The following is a 20,579-nucleotide window of genomic DNA, read 5'->3' as shown; positions in this document are numbered from 1 at the left end:
TCTCGTCAGGACTCACTACAATCCACAATTCAAAAGCTCGAAATACTTCAATAATACTTCAAATAACTTCAATACATAATAAAAGTACTCCAAAATATCTCACACTTACAATTAATCAGCTCTCAAACTTAATACAACCCAAAAGAATATATACTACAGCTATCTGCTGTAATACAACTTAAAATCTTCAAAAGAAAGCAATCTAGTGCAATTCACGAGCACTCTTGGTCTCGAACCCTATTAAGGAAAACAAAATCGTGGAATGAGCTACACAGTCCAGTGAGGTTCCAAGACACTCTGACAGTTCTAATAAATCAAGTAATTGAGCATACCGCATGTATGGTTCAGGGTTGCATGTTAACATATGAACATGAGACAATTATCATTCTACGAGTAATTTGAACATATCACAGGTATAGCACATTTGCATGAAACGGTTATCATTATGTAAAATAAACACACATTGAAGGATACGGTGTTCCATTGAAACTATTTCGGTCAACTGCACCTTATAACTTCCGGTCCCCATGGTACTGTCTGGCCATCGCCTTATCCCTCTAGTGGTAGTACTTGAGTATACCGAAACGGTGGCCCAAGATTCCAACCTACCCGACCGAATCCAGTTCTGACTCGAGTAGGTCAGTAACCAAGAGCAGGGCCCAAGTTCAGCTTAGAGCTTACAACATGCACAAACAATCAAATAACTTGGCGAACAGTAAAAATTTATTCTTTTGGTAGGTCGAGTGAGATAAAATATACACTCGCCTTAAAATGGTGAACAATTTCATTTGAGCAATTACAAGCAACAATTAACACATAAACACGTAAGCAATAGTTGATAATTTCATGTGAACATGTAATTTACGGTAATCAAGTAGATAGAAAAACGATAAGTAATTACGGTAAACGGTTATTGGTTGACGGTTAACGGCAGTAATCACGGTTAATTGGTAGACATTAGTCATTTTAATAGGCCGCCATTGGCCGTTTCTCACTTTACCACTTAAGAGTCGAGGAGGTTCACTCCAGCCGACTTATGCAGCCATAGCATAATTAATCATTTAAACACATCACATGAATATGCAATTCATGTATTTCATGTCGAATAATTCAAGTAGTCACGTAAATATGCTTTTCAAGCATTTCATATCTAGTAATTCAAGTATACTTTACTTAGATATGCATGAGTGTGGTAAATACTTAACATGTAGCACTTAACACTTAATGACTATGATACGAACCAAGAGACACCATTGCGAACTATTCGAGTTCCCCTAGGACCCGTGACTCGAGCACGAGCTAAAAAGATGAGGGAGGAACTCCAAGGGCTTGTTCGTGAGATACAAGGCCAAGAAATTGTCCCCAAGGTCATTGAGGGACTTGAGCATGAAGAAATGAAGGCCATCCATGTAGTGCACGTCAAAGAGAACCATGCGTGACACTTCTCTAGTCACATTTGCTGTTTTAGTTAAAGTCATTGTAATAAGGGCTTAATGGTCCATAGCCTTGCTTTATTTACCTAAGGGATGACCTCATAAGTTTATTTACCTAAGGAATGACCTCATAAGGTTATTTACCTAAGGGATGACCTCATAAGGTCCGGTCAAGCCCACAATTCTTAGACTAGTTTCACATTATTTAGTTTTTCATCTCTATGTAAGGCTATAAATAGCTCACACTTCTAATGGTTTTAGGCATTCAATCAATAAATCAGATTTTGAGAGTTTTCTTGGTTTCTCCAAGGCTTCTTGAATACCTTAGAAGTTCTCTAGGTGTTCGTGACTTATCAATCTAGAATTGCACTAGGTTGTGGCGTCTTCTACCATTATACCAAGGTTCGTTAACCACGTGATTAATGGGTTGAGGTCATCCGCTCCAAACTTGGTGTCCTCTTGTCGATCCTGAAGCTAATCTTTTACGGGTTTCGTCACAAGGTTGGCGACGTTCGTATCAGTTGGTAATCAGAGCTAGTTAAGAGGTATCACGTTATATCCCTTTATTTATTTCCTTTCGAGTCAAGTTGTCCAAAATTCTGTTTTCGTGTTCTAAGTTTGCTATCCGCAATTTCCAGATTTGTTGCATCGTGTTCTTGCGTTATTTTTCCAGATTTGTCGCATCATAAACTTGCGTCTAGTTGTTGTTAATTGCTGTGGTTAGCCTTGTTTGGTCCAGCCTTTTTTTTGGTGTCTTATTCTTGATTCTTTGTTTGTGTTTGTGTCTTGTTTCTATCCTGTTATATCCATTTAATTCCAGTCTTTTGTTCTATTTGATCATCCGAGGTTACTGTTCATCCGAAAAAAAAAAATCAGTTTGTAGCAAGGGTTCTAGAGTCCTATCTAGTTGTTACCTTGTGTTCTTGTTGTTTACATACAAAAAAAAAATAATATAGCTGGCTGACCTTACAAAATTCTTGAAAGCCTCCAGAATTAACCATTGATAAGAAGAAGAACATTCAGCCATGAAATTTGACTCTTGAAAACCAGCCTTCCTAAGCCACGAAATTTGACTCTTGAAAGCTTCCAAATTTGACCATTGATTGTGATAAATGCCCTCCTAAAAGCTGACCATCTTGATCTTGACCTTAGAATTCGTGGGAACCAGCAAAAAGAAAGACTAATCCTTGTTCCAAAGGATCAAGGAAGAAAAGTCAGCCTTGGGTTTCCAAAACAGTCCCACCGCAACACAAATTCCTTTTCCATTCGGATTCTATCTTTGCAACCGTTGGGGAATTTCTGTCCAATCATTAATTCTGGAAATTTTCGTGCATCATTAGGTCAGTTTTAAGTGTCATTCTGAATCCTCTAAGTGTCCATTTACCTACCAAAACACTGACCAGAAATGCAGCAACCAGCAGCTCAAAATTCCAGTTTTGGGTAGAGTTTTGTCTAGGATTCTTAAAATTCAACTTTGAGTCATTCATTGAGTCGTGGTCAGTCCCTTCATCTTTTGTTCTTTTTTTCGTTCAAAGTGCTACAATCTTGTGACCCTGGTTGGTAAGTCGATCCATACTAAAGGAGTTCTAACTTCTTCGAGTAGTTGACCGAGGAGCCTTGAAAACACCTTGGTGAGTTCATTAGAGTGTTCAAACACGAGAGCGAGAGTAAACACGTGAGGAAGTGTGCGAGATAAACTTTGCTTCTTTCCATTGTTATTTTTTTTACCCTATACTTCACCATGGCTAACGAGGGGGGAGCAAGCTCCCAAGCTTTTGATCTTAAACTTTTCACAGAAGCAATCAAAGGCGAATTGGGACGCATGATGGACCAAAAACTTGAACTGATGCACCAACGCATTGACAGCTTAGAGTTGTCTCATGGAAGCTCCAAAGGCAGCCGTGGAAAGGCTTATGCACATGAGTCTAGCGACTCTAACTCAGACAACAACTATGAGCATAAGCAAAGTAGGTCTAAGCGTGACGCTAGGCCTTCAAATGACCACATTCCGGGCATAAAGATGAAAATTCCACCCTTCCAAGGACGATCAGACCCCGATGCCTACTTAGAGTGGGAGAAGCGGATTGAACTTGTCTTCGACTGCAATACTTACTCGGAGGAGCAAAAGGTCAAGTTGGCAGTGATCGAATTCACCGACTACGCCGTTGTATGGTGGGATCAACTCTCCACTAGTCGAAGGAGGAGTCGTGAACCTACCATACAAACTTGGACGGAGCTAAGACGACTAATGAGGAAGCGTTTCGTGCCAAGTCACTACTACCGTGACTTGTATCAAAAGCTTCAAACCCTCAACCAAGGAGCACGAAGTGTCGAGGACTATCACAAGGAAATGGAAATACTCATGCTACGGGCAGACATCATGGAGGATCGAGAAGCAACAATGGCACGCTTCTTGAACGGATTAAGGCCCGAAATCGCTGATCAAGTGGAGTTACACCACTATGTGGAACTTGGGGACTTGGTGGAGAAGGCCATCAAGATTGAAAGGAGGATTAAGAGGAGGGGTTCGACTCGGAGTTACTACAACTTTTCACCCTCTTATCCCCGAACTACACCACCAAAGAAAGAGGATAAAGGGCCGAATAATTCCACCCCTTCAAGACCGAGGCCGGATATGACTAAGTGGGAGTCTAAGGCAATACCAAAAACTGCCATTGAGTCGAGCATGGGGCGAAATCGAGATACTAGATGCTTCAAATGCCAAGGCCGAGGGCATATTGCTAGCCAATGCCCGAACCAACGCACTATGATCATCTTACCCAATGGTGAGTTTCTCACCGATGATGAAGATGAGAAGGAGGAGTTGCCATCCCTTGAGGAAGAAGAGGAAGCATTGCCCGTCAATGAACGAGTTGGACTCGTTGTCAGACGAGCCTTAGCAACCCAAGTGAAAGCCGCCGACCATGCACAAAGAGAGAACATTTTCTACACCCGTTGCTATATCAAAGGCAAGGTATGTAGTTTGATCATAGATGGAGGTAGTTGTGCTAACGTCGCTAGTGCCTTGATGGTGGAGAAACTAGCACTACCCACTCTACGACATCCAACACCTTATCGTTTGCAATGGTTGAACGATAGTGGGGATGTTCGTGTGACCAAGCAAGTCCAAGTACCTTTCCGAATTGGAAAGTATGAGGACGTGGTGTTATGCGACGTGGTCCCTATGCAAGCATGTCACATACTATTGGGGAGGCCATGGCAATTCGACAAGGGAGTTACATTCGATGGCATTACCAATAAATACTCCTTCAAGCAAGGCGAGAAGAGGATTGTGCTTGTGCCACTCACTCCTATCCAAGTTCATGAAGATCAAGAAAGCCTGATCAAGGAGAATGAGCTTGAGAATGAGAAGAAAAAAATAGAAAAAGCCGAGAGCTCAACAGAAAATGATAAGGCCGAGAAAATTGAGAGGAAAAAGACATATGGTGAGCCGGCCAAAATTGAAAAGAGAGAAAAAAGGCAAAATCTATTGATAAAAGCCAATATAGTAAGAAAAGCTTTGAGTGTTAATACACCCATCTTTGTACTTTTGTGCAAAGAGGTGTTGGTTGTCACAAGTGATCTTACTAACACTCTACCATCTAGTATTGTCTCTCTTTTGCAGGAATATGAGGATGTCTTCCCCGATGAGATTCCAAATGGACTACCACCAATAAGGGGAATTGAGCATCAAATTGACTTGGTTCCAGGTGCCCCACTTCCTAACAGACCAGCTTACAAAATGGGACCAGATGAGACAAAGGAGCTCCAACGCCAAATCGAAGAGCTTCTAACAAAGGGATGGGCACGAGAAAGCTTGAGCCCATGTGCGGTTCCCGTCATCTTGGTGCCTAAAAAGGATGGAAGTTGGCGAATGTGCACTGACTGTAGGGCCGTTAATGCAATAACGGTAAAATATCGTCACCCTATTCCTAGACTTGATGATATGTTAGATGAGCTATATGGTGCTGTGATTTTCACTAAAATTGATCTAAAAAGCGGTTATCATCAAATTAGGATGAAAGAGGGGGATGAATGGAAAACGGCCTTTAAAACCAAACATGGCTTGTACGAGTGGTTAGTTATGCCATTTGGACTAACTAATGCACCTAGTACGTTCATGAGGTTGATGAACCATGTACTTCGTCCATTCATTGGAAAATTTGTAGTTGTGTATTTTGACGACATCCTGATTTATAGTAGGAGCCTAGATGAGCATGTTGAACATGTGAAGCATGTTCTTGATGTACTTCGAAGGGAAAAGCTCTATGCCAACCTTAAGAAATGCTCCTTTTGTACTGATCAACTTGTCTTCCTAGGCTTTGTTGTGAGTAAACAGGGAATCAAAGTGGATGAGGAGAAGGTTAAAGCAATTCGAGAATGGCCTACTCCAAGCACAGTGGGTGAGGTACGCAGCTTCCATGGTCTTGCTAGTTTTTATAGACGATTTGTTAAAGATTTTAGTACCATTGCTGCACCTGTAACTGCTGTAATTAAGAAAAATGAGCCATTTGTGTAGGGTGATGCTCAAGAACGTGCTTTCCAAATACTTAAACATCAACTCACACACGCACCACTACTTGCATTACCATGCTTTGACAAGATGTTTGAAATAGAGTGTGATGCATCTGGGGTGGGTATTGGAGCTGTCTTAATGCAAGAGGGCAAACCAATTGCATACTTTAGTGAAAAACTCAATGGGGCAGCTTTGAACTACTCCACTTATGATAAGGAGTTGTACTCATTAATCCGTGCTTTAGAAACTTGGCAACATTACTTGAGACCAAGGGAATTTGTCATACACACTGACCATGAGTCGCTTAAGCACATTAAATCACAACACAAGTTGAATAAGCGTCATGTTAGGTGGATTGCATTTATTGAAACCTTCCCTTATGTGATTAAGTACAAAGTGGGAAAAACTAATGTTGTTGCTGATGCATTATCACGCCGGTACTCCTTGCTCACTGAACTTGATGCAAGGTTGTTAGGATTTGAATTAGTTAAAGAGTTATACACCAATGACCCAGATTTCTCAGGTATTTATGACACTTGTGGTTCAGCAACTCAAGGTAAATTCTACATCCTTGATGGATTTCTTTTCTACCTCAATCGACTGTGTATACCTAACTGCTCTATTCGCTCTTTACTTGTTAGGGAAGCACACGGAGGTGGCTTGATGGGACACTTTGGCGTGGCTAAAACCTTAACTATCCTTCAAGAGCACTTCCATTGGCCAAGGATGAAGCGAGATGTGGAACGAATGGTGGCTAAATGCATCACTTGCCACAAAGCTAAGTCTAAACTTCAACCCTATGGCCTTTATAGTCCTTTACCAGTACCTAAGGAACCTTGGACCGATATTTCCATGGATTTTATTTTAGGGTTGCCTAGGTCAAAGAGGGGAAATGATAGCATCTTTGTTGTTGTTGACAGATTTTCAAAAATGGCACATTTTATACCATGTCACAAAACAGATGATGCATCGCACATTGCTGATTTGTTTTTCAAAGAAATCATTAGATTGCATGGCATGCCTAGGACAATTGTCTCTGATAGGGATGTCAAATTTTTGAGTTACTTTTGGAAAACTTTGTGGGGAAAATTGGGTACCAAATTACTATTTTCTACTACTAGTCACCCACAAACTGATGGCCAAACTGAGGTTGTCAATCATACACTATCTACACTCTTGCGTGCCATCATTAAAAAAAATATTAGAACCTGGGAAGAGTGTTTACCCCACGTTGAGTTTGCATACAATCGCACGGTGCATAGTTCTACTCATTTTTCACCATTTGAAATAGTCTATGGTTTTAACCCTTTAACACCACTAGACTTATCATCTTTACCTTCTTCTGAGCACATTAACATGGATGGTTCTAAACGAGCAGATTTTGTCAAGAAATTACACGAGCAGGTACGCCTAAACATTGAGCGAAGGATGGACCAAGTTGCTCAACGGGTTAACAAGGGACGCCAACGCGTTGTGTTTGAACCTGGTGACTGGGTGTGGTTACATCTACGCAAGAAAAGATTCCCAGTCCAAAGGCGCAATAAATTATTTCCCCGAGGAGATGGGCCATTTCAAGTCATCAAACGCATCAATGACAATGCTTACAAACTGGACCTACCCGGTGAGTACAATATGAGCGCTACATTCAATGTCTCTGATCTATCTCCTTTTCTTGCAGACGATGAAACTGATTTGAGGACAAATCCTTTTGAAGAGGAGGGGAATGATACGAACCAAGAGACACCATTGCGAACTATTCGAGTTCCCCTAGGACCCGTGACTCGAGCACGAGCTAAAAAGATGAGGGAGGAACTCCAAGGGCTTGTTCGTGAGATACAAGGCCAAGAAATTGTCCCCAAGGTCATTGAGGGACTTGAGCATGAAGAAATGAAGGCCATCCATGTAGTGCACGTCAAAGAGAACCATGTGTGACACTTCTCTAGTCACATTTGCTGTTTTAGTTAAAGTCATTGTAATAAGGGCTTAATGGTCCATAGCCTTGCTTTATTTACCTAAGGGATGACCTCATAAGGTTATTTACCTAAGGAATGACCTCATAAGGTTATTTACCTAAGGGATGACCTCATAAGGTCCGGTCAAGCCCACAATCCTTAGTCTTATGGAAATAGTCAAGCCTACAATTCTTAGTCTTAGTCAAGCCCACAATTCTAGACTAGTTTCACATTATTTAGTTTTTCATCTCTATGTAAGGCTATAAATAGCTCACACTTCTAATGGTTTTAGGCATTCAATCAATAAATCAGATTTTGAGAGTTTTCTTGGTTTCTCCAAGGCTTCTTGAATACCTTAGAAGTTCTCTAGGTGTTCGTGACTTATCAATCAAGAATCGCACTAGGTTGTGGCGTCTTCTACCATTATACCAAGGTTCGTTAACCACGTGATTAACGGGTTGAGGTCATCCGCTCCAAACTTGGTGTCCTCTTGTCGATCCTGAAGCTAATCTTTTACGGGTTTCGTCACAAGGTTGGCGACGTTCGTATCAGACTATGGGATAAGCATGCCATAGACTTATTCAAATTACGTACTCCTATATGAAACACTCACCAAGTGGTTCACGAAACAAGTACAAGCAATTGTTTTAAGCGTCTCCCGTGAGATCCTCTTGAAGGTCCCCTTGAGCGCCTGAACAAACAATAATTACTTCACTCAAAATCATGCATTTACCAAGAAAGGATGCGCACTCATTTAGACTAAGTCAAAATCTTAAAAGAAAGCTTCAGTTCTCTCAACTAGAAGTTCAAGAGTGAAGCTTTAAAATCTGAAGAGAGAGAGACTAGCATTTCCCATGAAATCGAGTTCAAAAAACTCAATCGATATAAGAAAGAAGTCAAGTTTCCAAAATTTCATTTTCTAAGAAATTGGCAAATTTCAGCTTTGTGTGTCAATCTTAGAAAAATCGTATCTTGCACTATATAGGTCCAAATTTGGAAAAATTGGTACCGTTGGAAATCTCTTCCAAAGTACTAAAAGTTCCTAGAAGACATTTTTCCATGATTCCATCCGGAAGGTATTCCAAAATCGGATCAAAATTGCTGTTTTGGACTCGTAAAACAGTTTCGGGGTTGATTTTGGCCAACTTTGAAAATTCGGTAAATTTCACACAATGTGAACTAGCCTATGATATTTCGAACTCAATTAGAGTTGCAAGCCAAGTTTGAAACAAAATAAGCGGATCAAGAATCGGAGTTTCGAGTACCAATATACGACAGTTCAAAGTTGGTGAAAAATCGAAACCGTTAAGCAAAATTCCAGATTTACGTTTCAAACTTTGGGACTTTGGTTAGGTATCGAATCGGACTCGGAACGGCACCAAATTTGGTATGGATAAACTACCATATGAGGGCCATTTCGCTGCCAAATTTTATTGGAAAATATGTATGGAAAATCGGTTAATCGAGACCGTTGAAATCACAAGATATTCTAAGGCTAAACTGCCTTTGAATTTCCATTTTGCCGTTTTCAAACATTTGGCCAAGAAACATCTCAAACATGGTCCATTCCAGTAGGTAATATCTAAAATATGTCCAAGGTTCATTTGATGGGTGATTTACACCAAGAAGCTTCGGATAACAAGTCCCAAATCATTGTTAGTTTCAAATCTGTCCAAACGCATGGTATTCCTTCACAAGACCAGATTCGAATTTTGATCATAAATCACTCAATTCAACTCGGAATTGAGCGTGGTTGGTGGCGTTAGAAAATAGACTCATAAGGCTATATTTTCTAGAAGAAACCATTTTCAAAATCTGTCCATAACCAGATCATTTGTGAGCATCCAGTTATAGCTCATATGCTGCCTTCCAGGAAGCAACGAAACAGGACAGCGAATTTCAAACGAGTGGTTTGGCTTGCTCAAGTGGAACCAGGACATGCATTTTATACCAACTGAAATCTGGGAATGTCTAGTTTCCAGTGCCGTAAACAGCACTTGATTTTAACATTGGAGTAAAAAGATATAGCCGAAACAAAAACACTGCCTGGGTGAATAAGGGAATAGTTTCCAGATTTCTAGGCTTTCGTAAATCCAACATTTGGGTGATCAAATCAAGTTATTTTTCAATGAAACTTTTTACACACTCAATATAACATGTAAACAACATAAACAAGCCATTAGAACCTCAAAATTTCGCACGAAAGTGCTCGAACAAAGTAGGGGCAAAATGGTCACTTTTGGTCATTGCACCATCCTTGAGTTTCTATCAACAACCCAACATTAATCCATTAGTTTAAGTACTAAATAAACATTATTACCATCAAAACATCACAAATCAGTCCATATATCCAAGGTGGGAGTTCATAGAGCCCACACAACCAAATTTTCCTCAAAATAATGCTACCCACTAACATGCATGAGTATATATGAGCACTAGAACTTCCATAAACCAAGTTTTCAAGGTTTGATCGTTACGTACTTCACTTGGTGTGCAAAACAGAAATTTTCGGTCCCTCCTTGGCCAAGAAAACCGTGAAAACAGCCCCTTTTTATTAGCTTAGTGTAGTCTCCAAGTGATTAGCTATGTATGGTGAAATTTTGGTGTGATTTGGTGGAGGATTAGTGAAGATTCGATGAAGGAAAAATGAAGAACTTTGGTGGGTTTTCTTCTTGAGGTGCACGGCTATCTTAGAGCAAGAAAATGAGAGTGTTGCATGCCACTTTAGATGATGAATTGAAGGGTTTTGATCTAGTGTGATGCACCCATGAGAAGTTTAATAATGTGTGGCCCAAAATGCTCCAAAGGTCAACTAAGGATAGTGCGCGTACACGCACGCTTCATGCTCGATTCCTCTCGGGTTTGTTTCACTAGTGCACTAAACCTCTAATGCACTTCTATACGTACTATTATTATTCACTCTTAATAGTATAAAAATAATGGCTTTAAGTCCCTCAATTAATCGCGCGCGTAAAAACGCGTACTTCCGATTTAAGCGCGATAAAGTGAAACTTCCAAGAAATTCTTATAACGATAGTATATCTAACTAATAATTGAACACTTAAACATAAATATGCCTATTTTAAGACTAATGTACATGTCTCCAATTTTCCAAGTTCATTGTACTCTCAGATCGGCTATTGTTTCCAAATGCGTATTCACTATTCTCACTTAACGAGCTTCCAAAATTTAAATTTTGAAACGAGTCACTTTAAAAATATAATTAAGTTTTAGACCCATGTAATTAGTCTAAAGAGTTTAGAAAATAATATTCGGAGTAAATGGCCAAATAAATAATTAAATAAGCTAGAAATAGGAAATTTAAATAAGTAAATTTTGCGAGTCCTCACATGAGTCGAGTATTAATTTCTCAATTAATCTTTCTTAATCTACCATTGATCATTCTTAACTCTCCAATATTAATACACTCCCGATTCAAGTATAGCCTCGAAAGACGTGCACTCGTGGTTCCGAACTAAACGAATTTTTTGAAAAGTGAATTTTCCAACAAAACGCTTTAAATATATAAAAGAGGCATTGTTCCATATAAATGGATTTTAAATGGTCGAAATAAATAATTCGAAGAAAATGAGTAAATAAATATTTAAGTAAACTTGTAATATTCGATAAATAAGAAAATTTTCGAGTCCTCACAATTCTCTTCATCAATTCCATCAAAATCAGCAGGTATTTGTTGTTTAACAATATTGCTGTTCCATGGCTAAAAATTTTCACAATAAAAAATTACATCCCGACTGATTACAATTTTCTCAATGATAGAATTATAAAACTTATAGGCTTTTGACTGATCACTAACACCAAGAAAATGCATTTCTCTCCCTTATTATCTAGCTTGTCCTCTTTTGCTCTGGAATATGAGCATAGGCAATGTATCCAAAAATTCTGAAATGATCCACGGTTGGTTTTCGTCCGCTTCATGCTTCCTCAGGCATCATATTTTTAACAGCAAGTGTGGGACTTCTGTTCAATATATGAATGCTCTAGTTGACAGCTTCAAGCCAAAAACTTTTTATAACACCACTTCTTGTTAAGATGCTCCTCACCATGTTCAATATTGTACAATTCTTCCTTTCTGATACACCATTCTACTGTGGCGTATAAGTTGCTATAAGCTACTTTTGAATTTCATGCTCTTCACAAAAATTTATAAATTCTTATGAGTTATATTCTCCACCACGTTCACTGTGAAAAAATTTTATGGACTTGCCTGCTTTTTTTTTGACAAGAGTCATGAAATTTTTAAAAACTGAAAATGCTTCAGATTTTTTTTGCAAAAAATAAACCCAAGTTTTTCGACTATAATCATCAGTAAACGTGATAAAATAACGTTTTTCGTCATTAGATAACGGATTTATAGGTCCACATAAATCAGAGTGAACCAGCTTCAAAATGTTTTTTGCTCTCCACGATTTTCTTTTTGGGAAGATATCCCGATGTTGTTTGCTAACAAGACACTCTTCACAAACTTCTGAAAGAATTGTGATTTGAGGTAGACCAGCCGCCATATTTTTCTGCTGCAAAGTTTTCAATTCACCAAAATTTAGGTGTTCATAACGAAAATGCCATAACCGTGTCACATCTTTCAATTTTGCTGAAAAATGTGAATGAGTCAAGTTCTGCAAATAGAGTGGGAACATACAATTTTTTGTCATCTTAACTTGAGCAATTAAGCCTAACTTTGCATCTCGAACCTGACATACACCATCTTTGATAGAAATCTCATACCTTTTTTCTAACAATTGACCCACACTAAGCAAATTTGTCTTTAAGTTTTGAACAAAAAGGACATCAGTGATAGTGTGAGTAGAAGAATTTCCTTTAGTTTGGATAGTTACCCTTCATTTTCCCATAACGGAAATTGTAGAGTTATCACCAAATTTAACAGTATTATGGAATGACTCGTTCAACTCAGAGAATGCCTTCTTATCTCCACACATGTGATTGCTGAAACTGGTGTCTAAATACCACATATTTTGTTGAATTTTTTCACTCATGTGATACACCATAAAAAGAGACACTTCTTCTTCTTTTTCTGCAAAATTAGTCATTTCTCCATTTTGTCTATTCAAATTACTTCGACATTCGGACTGATAATGGCCATACCTATGACATTTGTAGCATTCAATAGTGGACTTGTCTGCTGACTTTGGCCTATGAGTTGTTGATGGATAGCCTCCTCGTCCTCTTCTTCTTCCTTGAAATTGATTTTCTTGGTACTTGTATTGTTGTTGTTGGTTGCCACGATTATTGTTTCCTCTACCTCTGCCATTGCCTCTGCCTCCTCTCCACGTTGAGTGATTTTCTGTTGAAACCTTCAATGTTTTCTCCTCTTTCTCTTACTAGTTAATTTTTTGCTCATGAACCAACAAAGAACTCTACAACTCATCAATTGAAATTGCATCAATATCTTTTGATTCCTCTATACAGCATACAACAAAATTAAATTTTGTTGTCATCGATCGAAGAATCTTCTCGATAATGGTGACGTCCTCCAAATTCTCTCCATGGAGTCTCATCTTGTTAGCGATTGCCATCATTCTTGCAAAATAATCTGGGACCGATTCGCTTGACTTCATGCATAAAGTCTCAAATTCGGTCCAAAGAGTTTGAAGCTACACCCATTTTGCCTTTGCATTTTGTTGATACTTTTTCTTCATGGACTCCCAAATCTGTTTGGAGGTATCTTTCCTAAGAATTGTCTCCAAAATGGCTCGATCAATGGATTGAAAAAGATAATTTTTGGCTTTAAGATCTTTCAGTTTCAATGCTTCCAACTCCATTTTCTGTACCTCTGACAATACTACTCCGGCTGTTGGCTCTACTACTTCAGATTCGACAACCTGCCAATATTCCTTGGATCTCAAGAAGTTCTCCATTAGCATGTTCTAATGATCATAGTGATCATCAAAGCGAGGAATTGCTGGCTGCACAAAATTGTCGTTGGCCATCGTAGTTACCAACACAATTCTCACAACTCACTTTTGTTTTCACTCATGAGCCTAGCTCTGATGCCACTGTTATAATTATTGAGAAAAATAATAAGAGAAGCAAAGAACAAGAGTTTATTTCTTTGTAAAACTTACTTAACTCATAACATGAAATTGCTCTATTTATAGAGTTCAAAACAACTCCACTAACTATCTCACTAACTCCACTAACTCTACTAGTTACTCTACTAATTCCACTAGTTACTCCACTAATTCCACTAACTCCATTATTTAGGTAAAACAAAATAAATAAACATGATTAATTAACAATAGTAAATATTTCTGACATAAATAATTTTGAATTTTGTAGGTTACATGAGTTTGTGAAATTATATGTACTTCAAAAAATATTTTAACCTTTTTAGATATGGTATGAACTGAGGATTCATTATATCCATCATAAGATTTATAAAATTTGTATACCATATAAGCCTTCATTATTTTTACCAATGCTAATATGAGTGAATAACATTTTGAAGAAATTCATTGGCCCATTTTTATTAGAATTTGGGTTTAGTGGTGCGATATACATTTTTCCAATGTAATGAATTGCATCGTTGCTCTATAAAGCCAAGGCCATGGTCGACTTGGCTATGGATTCCTTTTTTTTTATTTGTTCTTTGAGCTATATTATGGAAATGACTCACCTTTAAACATCCATTGAATCGGTGACATTTAATTCCTCGCTTACAATGATGTTAAATTTGATTAAGTTCAAAATCACATGTTTGATAAACATTACTTGTGACGACCCTACCTCCCCCTAGGGCGTACCCCAGGGTTTAGCGGACCGCCTGCCCACCTCTCACCAGGACTCACTCACTCACGTCAGGAAAATAGGGTGTAACCTCAAGAATAAAAGAAATAAGAGTTCCCAAGTTTGGAACATACAAATACATTCATTTCTATCTTAAACATCCATACAATCCCAAATATAACAAAAGATTTAAGTTTTCAATAGATTCAACCCTAATTGAGCGACTAGTGCGAGTACAACCGCAAAATTTTTAAAAAACTAGACTATACTAGCCTGTACCAATCTCACACCTCGTTTGTATCCCCTGTAAGGAAAACAAATGGTGTGGAATGAGCTAAAAGCCCAGTGAGGTTCCAAATAGCAAGTTGACCATTATTTAAAAGTACAAGTCTCAACGTAGCAAAATAGTGAGCATAACCAGTCCATAAAAGTGAGCAATAACACTTCAAGTAGCAAATCTCAAAATGAGCGAGTGTAAAATTCTTTTCTAAAAGAAACAAGAACACTACGAATAACAATCAAAGTATAAGGATACAGATGGCTCTCAGGAGCCAATTTCCCGTTGCTTCACCAGAGCTTGATCAAGTATTAGTTGACACTCCATCAACCTTCAAGTCAAGTAACCAATCTAGTAGTGCTTCGCTTAACACCAATCCGTCCACCATTTAATCCCCTTACTGGGCCCGAACACCAACTAAACACTGGTGATAATACTCGAGTATACCGATTAGCCGAGAAGGTATCACTCCACTCGACAAAACAAGAGACCCATGGTTCGTTATCTAATCGACCAAATCCTTGCCGACTCGACTCGACTAACTAGCTAGTGGGGTTTGGGTTCCCAAGTAGTCACTATAGTCGATGACCAATCGACTTAGTCAAGAGAAAAGTACGGAGACGGGAATGAGAGGTACCTCCTACTCATATCGAGTGTGGTACATACTGCCGCTCAGCACTTACAAATCAAGCACAAGTACAAATACAAGTACAGGTCAATGCGAATCAAGTCACTTGTACAAGCATGAATGAGATATCAAGTGATTAGTTAAGTTAGGTCAAGTGCGACAAAATACACACTTGCCCGATCAAACCAAGCAAATCTTATCCGATCACGTTGGTAAAGAATTTAATCAAGTATCAAGTTCAATCATGTATTTGGAAGCACTCACCAAAGGTCTTGTGTTTTTCAAAATCACATTCAGGTGTAACTCCTTGGTTGGAGTCCAAATCTGCGATAAAATATCATTTAAGAGCTTGTAATCAACTAGGGTTCGAAACATAGGAGTTTCGCTTCAAGAAAATCAAGTAAATGAAACTCATTTAGATAGTATTCATATTACTTATCAAACTCTAGAAAATTCGTGCTCGCTCTTTTGGTGTCGCTAAAGAAGCGATTAAAACTTTGGAATTCACATTTGAGTCTAAAAGACGAGGAAAACATATTCAGAGTGGTCACTACTTTCATTTTTCCAAGGGTACGAGTTTCAGCCAAATTTCAGCTTATATAGCTTTACGAAAGAAAACTCGAATACCATAGACAATCCAAGTTCAATTCGACCTCAAATCTTCGCTCAAGTCGCGAGTACACATGCCTAACTTTCGAGTGAAAATTTGGGCAGCATGTCCTTTGTATTTAGCTATTTTCTAGCCATTTATGGCTTCATGTTTTTCCTCAACTCAGCCCAAATTCAGTACATGAGTAAATGTAACACAATACCTCATCAACTAGGCTCAAAATCATCCAATTACAAGTCAATTCTAACAATGAAACCACCAAGACCAAAGCTGGAAACTAGTTTTAAAGACAAATAGCTAAGTAACAGGTTTGACATCTACCGGTGTTTTGGTGACAACTGGAGTTACGCTTATCAGATTGGGGTAAATTTTATGGCGTTTCGAAGCTAAGACAGATACCAACATTTCCTATGAAGACATCGACACCCAGTTCTTGCATGTTTAAGGTCAAAAAGCAAAATCTCAGAGAAAACAAAAAACTGTTGGTTAAATTTAGCATTTGGCAGTCAGGGGAATTTTAGTTATTTCACAAGCTACGGTGCTCTTATTCAGCTGCAATTTTACAGGTAGCTATATAACTCAATTCCCTACAACTTTCATGTTTTGAGAAAGACCTTATTTGGCCTCTCTCATAGACGAACATGCAGTGCAAAAAATAGGGCAGATTCCACTATCAAAGCTGGAAATTCACTTCTACTCTGAAATTTATATCCTAACTCACTACTATCAAGTATTATATCATCAAAACTATAAATTACAAGCTCAATACCATCAATTACTAGATAAACAACCATAAGCAAGGCTGAAAAATATAAACCCTAGCTACACATTCCACTATATCATCCAAAACTAAATAATTCACCATAGTAAACCAAGGACATAAGCTTCTATCTAAATTTAAACAAGATTAAGGAAGAGAAAAGGAAAGGCAGCCATGATACCTTCCAATAATTGCTTGTAAGTAAAAACCACACCCCTTTCTTCTAAAACTTTTACCACACAAAGCTTTCCAACCACCAAAAGAGAAGTTTAATCGGTTTAGATTTTTTGTTCCAACTCAAACAAGCAAGATCAAGGTGGACATGGAAGGCATCTCCTCTCTTGTTTTTCTCTCCAACAATTTCAGCCAACATGAAGGAAAATGAAGAAAAATGAGCCAAGAAGAAAGATAAGAAGGAAGGAAAATCATTTGGTCAAAGTTCCATGGATTGCCAACAAGTGTCAACTCAAGATGGCTTCTTTTTTTTCCTTTTATTCCTTTTCTTTAGTCCAAAATTTCGGCTGCTTTAGGAGATATTTTAGGGCTGATTTTGCTCAATTACTAACAAGGAGATTAATGTAATAAAGTAGTGTTCAAGTGGTGCACTCAATCGGTAGTAAACGGTGCACGTCGGTTCAAGCCGTTTTTCCTTAACTCGCGCGTTCTTGTGTTTTTACTTATGGTTCACTCACTTATTATTATCACTTCTAATCACACACTTTTTTTTATCTAAAACTTACTCTTAACCACAAAATTTAGTGCACACACCTCACCAAGTGATCACACGGCCAAAATGCATCAAAAACACACCAAAAATCCTAGTATGCACAAAAATCTCCTGACTTATGCCCTTCCTTTAGAAAAATTATAACTTGAGTTATAAATATCAAAAATTCATACAACTTGGCCTGTTAAAAACTAGACTTCAAATACTAATAATCTTTAGAAGACACCTCAAAGAGATTCAGTTCATAAGTTGGTCCAAATTGAGCCATAAGTTACTACAACATTCCTATTGTTACTTGTGCATGGCAGAATTTTCAGTCAACTTTGTCAATTTTCTGGAATTTATAGAGATTGAATTTTACATCATAGGAAGATCTATGATTCTAGTTTCAAACGCAATAAACGGAACTCAATTCCGACTTTCCTATACGAAGTTAAAGCCAATTTCCCAAAGCTGCGCAGACCCTCCTGCGAAAATTTCTAGATTTTCTAACAACTTGAGATTATGAAACTTTTCTTAACAAAATTCACTCCCTTGACTCAAATTCAACCATTAAAGCAACCAAGAATCAAAGATAAATGAGTTCACATAAGGGTTATAAAGACAAGTAAAATTTCGGGATCTCACATTACTCATTTCATACACATGCAATGCACATTCATCATATGTCAGAAAGAAAGAAAAATTTTTACTAATCAACTGAAGAATTACATCTAAATATACTACATGTAAATAGCATTTGTTAGATGGATTAATAATCCTTAAATGTAAATCTCAAGATCGTAATGAAAATCCACAAAGTGGAGGAAAAAGACGAAAACAAAATTAAGAAAATTGAGAATTCACAAAACTTACCAAAAGATTTTTTTTTTTTATCATTTAAGTACAAAAATGCTTTACTAAAAATTAAGCTTTATCAAATATGGCCCAAGTTTTATGGCAATGTCCAAGGATTCTGATACTTGATGAAGGGCATAATAACCCAAGGAGTATGAAATCAGGGCTAAGAAAAGTTATGATGAAAATTAATACAAATATTAAACTATTACTTTCTAGTACCTTGTCAAGAGAATAGAGTTGTTGAGAATTATTTGGCTAATAACTTTATATTTCACAACTTCAAGCCACTAAAGCTATTATCCATGTATATAATTTTTCTTGGTGACAGTGTAATCCTTTCTTCATGTATTATAAATACCATTTATTGCTTGTGAAAATGCAAACCTCAAGCTTGACTAAGATCATATGAATTCAAGACAAAACTAGAGAATTTTAAACCCCCACTATTTAAATATAACTTGAACCATCATAATTGCAGTTATTTTTTTTTGATACATCTTGATACCACTATTCTTAAGACAATAACTGGCCACGCTATACATGCATTTCATGGAGTATATATCTTTATCACCAAATTAATCATTTATATGTCAATGCCAAAATTTTCAATCGGAAAAAATCCGTTAATATAAGAGACATTGAAAGTTCACTATATAACATGACAAGCTTATGTGAAAATAGTTGCTTTACACAACATATATTAAAAACTTAAAAATAGCAACAAATTATTGTATTTGGTCTACTAATATACAAAGACATCATGCAAGTATCGGGTTTCCCTTGAACAAACAAATACATGATATTCTATTAATAATAGGCAACTTGGATTCAAAGGTATATATTGCGAATTATTTATATGCGCTTACACAATATTGATACCAGAATCAAAAGCACATAAAACCAATGGATATTATCCTTTCTAGTCTCAGTCTATAATTATGAACATTCACATGAAATATCTTGTTTATTAAAGTTTGTCCGGATTATGTTATACACCATGTAAGATTCTCATCGTCGGGATTATGTTAGTTTTATGATTAGATTATTTAGAAGCAAAACATGCAATGATAACCTTATCTTATGTGAAGAGGCATTCGTCTTAAAATTGTGAATATGAACTTTTGAGTTGAAAATGTGATGTTGTACATTGAAAAATATGTATTCGAGTCAAAGGCCATCAATTTGCAGGCAACCAACAACTTTTGGATTTGTACTAAATTATTTCATGTTTGCTATGTGGTTGTCTTTGTATTTAATGCAAACTAGAATACTTAATTTCCTTGCCAAGCATGACTATAGTGAGACTATGCTTGGATGGAAACGCGGACAGTGGATGCTGACTAAGCTGGTAGCTATGAATTTTGAAACTCTTGAGATTTTTCATTATAAGACTTGCATTACTTGTAGGTTGAATTTTGAAATTAAAGTATAATAGTGCATTGACTATTATATTTTTTGAATTTTCTTAATCTCTAATTTGAGTTGTGCAGATTAACAAGTGAGGCATGATTTGGATAGAGTTGAATTACTTATGAAGTTTTCTTGCAAAAGCAAAATTATTGAGGATTATGAGAGTGGCGAGTTACTAGATTACCAGCCACTGAGAAGATTACATAAATGATGGAAATTAATGTGCCTTTGTTTGATGCGAGCAAATATATGCCAATTCTATTTGCTCAATTTATGAGTATAACATAATTATTATTTTTGAATCTATTCTAACTTTATTTTGAGTTGTGCAGACTAGCATTCACTGAAAAGTATGACCTGATGTGAAGGTACTTGAAATATTTTTTGATATATATGCAAAAGCAAAAATAACCATGGAGTTTTTTTAGAATGGCTTCTAGTGCATCACTAGACTACTGGCCATGGAAAAAAATTAAAAAATTACATATGAGTAAATATACACCTACACTATTTGGCAAAAATATATGGATGAGAAATTTTCTCATCAAAGACTGGTTCCATGTATTTGGACCACTAAGAGATTATTTGAAAAAATGCGAGAATATCATATCTTTGTTATTTTATTTGTGTTGAAAAAATAAATCTCAAGCCTGAGTCAAGG

At 37.3% G+C, this 20,579-nt stretch overlaps 1 pseudogene; it reads left to right on the top strand.

Annotated features, from left to right (window-relative positions):
• Positions 1-3,174: 3,174 nt before the first annotated feature.
• Positions 3,175-13,875, top strand: LOC113780319 (annotated as a pseudogene).
• Positions 13,876-20,579: the final 6,704 nt, after the last annotated feature.

This window comes from Coffea eugenioides, chromosome 8 (assembly GCF_003713205.1).
Source record: "Coffea eugenioides isolate CCC68of chromosome 8, Ceug_1.0, whole genome shotgun sequence".
Lineage (NCBI taxonomy): Eukaryota > Viridiplantae > Streptophyta > Magnoliopsida > Gentianales > Rubiaceae > Coffea > Coffea eugenioides.
This window is presented reverse-complemented; position numbering and strand designations above follow the sequence as displayed.